The following is a 5,219-nucleotide window of genomic DNA, read 5'->3' on the forward strand; positions in this document are numbered from 1 at the left end:
TGTTATATAACAATTACATAGTCAATTATGTGATGATGGCATTCACCATATAAAATACATACATCCTGACTTTAAGGAAAAATTGTGCTTATAATTTTTTCCATAAGTTTAAAATAACTTCAAAATTTTAAAGCTATACTAAAAACCTAAGTTCCAAAAAGTTAAAATATATCAAAAAATACAATAGATATTAGGAGGCAAATAAAATCAAACACACAAATATTTTTCAATTAAGAAAAATCAACAATAAGAGGACAGAACAAATACAAAAGTTATATGCTTAACAGCAATACATAAAATGTAGAAATTAAATATTTTAAAATGCAATTGAATATCACATATATCTGAGAATATTGAATAACAATGACTAACACAAAAATGTTCTAGTTACTATATTGTTTTTTTTTCAAATAGAAAAAAAATTGGGTATTTGAGAAAACAGAGTAAAAGATTTAAATGAGGAAGAAAACTAGATCATAATCTGAATTTTTTCTGCCTTAATAAGAATAATATTTTCTGTATTTCTTTATAGTTTTTATGAACAAATTTGGGTGGTGTAAGACAATGGATAAAAATATTTAGTATTTTAAGGAAAGAAAATGTGAGGCAAGTGATAACTGTGCTAACTGTGGAAAAAACAAATGAGTAATTATAAGATATTCAAATTCTTTCTGTGTTATTGAAAACCAAACTTACTTCTGTATAAAAAAAGGAAGATAATGACTATACACGTACATTCCCTAAGGCAGTCCTCAGCAAAGGACTAAAATCAATGACTGGACTAGTAGCAATGAACATCCACACCAATTAGATTATAACATTGAAATACCACTGCCCCCTACAGAGACTAGGACTTCTTTTTTTTTATTTTTTTTTTATTTTTGTGCCTTTTCTTTTTTTCTTTTTTTTTTAATATTTTATTTATTTATTTTTTCAGAGAGGGAAGGGAGGGAGATAGAGAGAGAGAGAGAGAGAGAAACATCAATGTGCGGTTGCTGGGGGTTATGGCCTGCAACCCAGGAATGTACCCTGGCTGGGAATCGAACCTGGGACACTTTGGTTCCCAGCCGGCGCTCAATCCACTGAGCTACGCCAGCCAGGCAGAGACTAGGACTTCTTGCATAAATGGTTAAATATTCAAGAAGAGCCTGGAACGTCTTATCATATTAGAAATTAAAGAAGTTATCAAAACCACCAGTTACGACGAAAACAAATAATTAGAAACTATGTCTGAAAGTTTTCCACTGGTCAAAGTTGAGGCAATTTGAACTTCAGTAAGCATAATATTTGCAAATAATTGAAACCCATGATTATATTTGAATTGTGTGCTCTTAATGATGTTTTTAATTAGCTAATAGGTCACCTATGAGGAATAATAAAGAACTATTTCATTATTTTTAAAAATGGTCAATAAAAGAAATAATTAAATATTTATCCTGACTTTTCTATATGAAATAAATCAAGGGGTAATTAAATAGTAAATAAGGAAAGCAGATTTTCAAGAGACAACCAAACTTACTATCTAATGCTGAAAGGGCAGAGACCACCATGGTTATTCCAAAGACCTTGGACCCGGGTCTGATCAAGCCTTTGGATCCATATGACACTTTGCAGGGGATACAAAGACAAATGTTGAACGCTGAATATGCGATTGGCAAAATTCACACCGTGGAAAATCCTACATATTGCACTAAAGGCTTGGTTCAGATCCTTCAACAGTTACAGGTCAGGAAAGTGATTACTATAAAATACGGAATAGTGGGTCCATTCAGTAGGAAGAAAGGGATTGTGATGGTAATAATACATGGACATCTACAGAGGCTGGCCAAGTTGTAGTTTTTAATTAGGTTTTGTATTTCAATAGCCTGCCTTAAAATAATTATGCTCTAAAAATTTTTTTGTGTGGCTATATAGTTTTCTGTTAGTCTTATGTATAATACAGTAAAAAGGTAAAATTAAATTAAAATGAGATTATAAGAAATAAAAGATACAAATATTTTAATTAATCATGCACTTATATAAAAACTATAAACAGTAATACATTATTTTGACACATAAAAATTTGGGGCTACTGACATATGGTGTATCTTTTAGGGGGGGAATTCAAAATTAGGGCCTTTATTTTTGGATTGTCACCAAGGTTATTTTACATTTCAGGCACATTGTTAAGTGTCACAGGGACAGTGGGTCAGTAGGACGCAGGAGAAAAGCTACATGTAGTGCAGGTCATTTACTTAAGGGAGGAGAATCCACCACAAAATGGAATACTATTGGCTTTGCTGTGCTGAATATAGAAAAGGAAGGGGTGGTCAGCACAGAATTTGCAGATGATTCCTGCATATCCAAACATCATGATGGCAGCAAGTGGTGAATGTAGGCTCGTTGCCTTCCTCGTTGACCTCCACAAAGGACTTGTGTATGACCTTGGACAGAAACAGTTCTCTCCCAGACATTCCAGAAAAGTCTGCCCAGTCCCACTCAAAGGCATCGGTCATGCCCAGAGAGTGAAGGACGTTCCCTGTGCAGTACGTAATTCTCTTGCAGTATAAATCGAGGGAAGGACTCTTTCAGATTTTCCTCATTCATCATATTTGGTCTAGTCCATTCTGGGAATTTCTCAGAAGTAAATTGCTCACCATTTCCAGATCGACATTTTCATCAGGAAGTAAGATTAATGTTCAGCTCTTTGCTGACATTAGGCAGTACCACAATTTTGGTGACTGTATCTTCTATGCAGGTCATATTAAAGGTAGATTTTGTAACCATTATTTCCACAGGCTTCTCCTCATTCTTATTCAGTTTAAATGGTCTTTCCTTGGTCTACTGTTTGTTAAACTGATTATCACAATTTCCTTTGAAATAATTGGCATTCCCTAGAACCAGATACAAAACTTAATCAACTCTATTTAGAGACAGCAGCTTTAATTTTACCTCCTGACTTGTTAGCTGTCCAGATGTTTATGTCTTCTCCCCTCTCCTGTAGCTTTGAAGAAGTCAAGCTCTTCCATCCTTGCTTGGTAGAATTTGCAGCAGAAATCTTTAAAAGATGAGTTAAAGTCATAAGATTTTTCTTCAAAGAGTTCATTTACTCTTCCAAGTAAGTACTGCATGCCAGTCCTGTTAACCTAAGTGAGAAGTGATTGGAAACCCTGAGGGATCTGCACCTCTGTCACCACTTTTAATTAAAGAAAGTGCCTGTACCATCTGGGCCGTGGTGTTTCTCTTGTCCCCCCTGAAGACCATGGCCAGGGAAGAGGAGGTGCTCATGGGCAAGAAAAACATGTTCTTCGAGTTGTTCTCTCCCAGCTTTTTCAAAAAGTATAAGGCTAAAGTGCCATTTGCTTCCAACAGAGTATTCATAATGGTAAGTCCCAGAGTGTTAGCAGTGCAACTGGAGTGAACAGAGCAGCGGTCTATTTATTTCTTAACAACAACTTGAATTAAAAATATATGAACATGAAGAGCAATTAATATTAGTGTAAGAATCACAAACAGTAGTGAGTGAAAGTTACAAGTTTTAAGGTAAGCAAGTAATGTAGTGACACAAATTCTATTCAGTGAAAACAAATCAATAAAATCAATAAATTAGTTTATGATTTTATTTAAAAAGTAAAAATACAATTAAATTTGTTAATAACAATGATAAATTTTAGTCATTAGCAAATGTCAGAAAAATATAATATATAGAAAATAAGTGAATATAGAAAAGAAAAATTATAGTCTAATTTAGTAAGTGGACTAATAAACTGCTATAGTTTAAAATAAAATAAAGGCTTCAAATAGTCAACAGTTCAGAATGTTATTTAAGAATGATATTCAACTAGAGATGAATGATTAAAGGGAAAATTCACAGTGTAAGTAAAACCAATAGAAGCACAGTAATACTGATAAAGAATTTGTAGCTTTTTGGGATCCACCACCATCCTATTGTGATAATTAAAGGTGCTCCTCATTAAATTTCAAACATACTTGCTGTTGAATAACTACTTTGTTTTGTGTAAGTTTAGGAAAAAAGAGAAGAGTATTTTTCTATTATGGCTTTTTCTGTGAGTGTGAGAAGATTTGTAAAGAGAAGCTGTTTATGTAATCATGGTTTTAATTAAACACGCAAATCAAATAATCTTTTAATGCCTGGACATGCAGCATTCTACATGTTCATACTGGCATAAATCTAACAAAGAGAAAGATAACTAAAGAGGGGGAATCAATGTGAATGAACAAAAGAAAGGCACTAGCTGAAAAAAAAAAGTAATGCAGGAAACAAAGTAAATGCATTATAAATATATGAAATATTAATATCAACTCCCTAAAATATAAGCAATAGGCTGAAAGTATTAGGTTTAATAAAGGTATACTTTATCAGGATTAGTTTGACCAGATGTTGAGAGATTAAGATATTAAGATGTTAAGGCAGGGGACCACAAGAATGCCAAAAATCTGAATTGTTAAAATGACGTAAATGTGCACTATGAAGAACAACTCAACTATGATGACCTTTTATCTTCAAATATAATAACAGCAAGAAAGACAATGAAAGAAGAAAAAACCCTAGTATATGATATAGTTCTTCATTATATGTTAATGTCCTTACATAGATAACAGATTCTCTAGGGCTTTATAACCCTTCTTATTTAATCACCTCAAAATCTAAGTAAAAATAGTACTAATTTGTTTACAAATAAGAAGACTGAAGCTCATGAAACCGAAATACTTTGCCAGAGGAGCACAAGTAAATAAGGCTTCCTTCCTTATTTCTGTTTCTTTCTAAATTTTCTTTGGCTTAACTCACTAGGGATTATTTTCTAGAAAATGCTTTTCACTGATCACTATTTTAAAATAAATCTATTTTTAAATTTACAAATAATTATATTATAAATTGCTGTTCTGTTCTTTCAAATGAGGTTTTTAAAGTCAAAATTGAATTTGAAACAAAGCTTGCTGATCTTGACCTTCAAGGGAGGAATTCTGTGGCTGAAGACAGCCATGTCAGGATGAATTGAAAACTGGGTTGTGCATGGTTAACTGGCATCATCCCTCTATTACATCTGTAATTGTTCTAGATTTATATTGTCTTCTCAAGACATTACCAAGCTAATGAGAACAAATCAGAGTGTGGTTTTAGGTTTACTGTGTTTCCTCTTAACTCTGGAGTTTAACTGCTATATTTTAGGAAGTACAAAGTTCAAGAAGGGCATGTTCAAAGAGAGGATGATCAAATA

At 32.9% G+C, this 5,219-nt stretch overlaps 1 pseudogene; it reads right to left on the bottom strand.

The window, feature by feature from the left end:
- Positions 1–2,230: 2,230 nt before the first annotated feature.
- On the bottom strand, positions 2,231–3,360 carry LOC114488290 (annotated as a pseudogene).
- Between the last annotated feature and the right edge of the window lie 1,859 nt (positions 3,361–5,219).

Source organism: Phyllostomus discolor, chromosome 2, assembly GCF_004126475.2.
Source record: "Phyllostomus discolor isolate MPI-MPIP mPhyDis1 chromosome 2, mPhyDis1.pri.v3, whole genome shotgun sequence".
In the NCBI taxonomy this organism is placed as follows: domain Eukaryota; kingdom Metazoa; phylum Chordata; class Mammalia; order Chiroptera; family Phyllostomidae; genus Phyllostomus; species Phyllostomus discolor.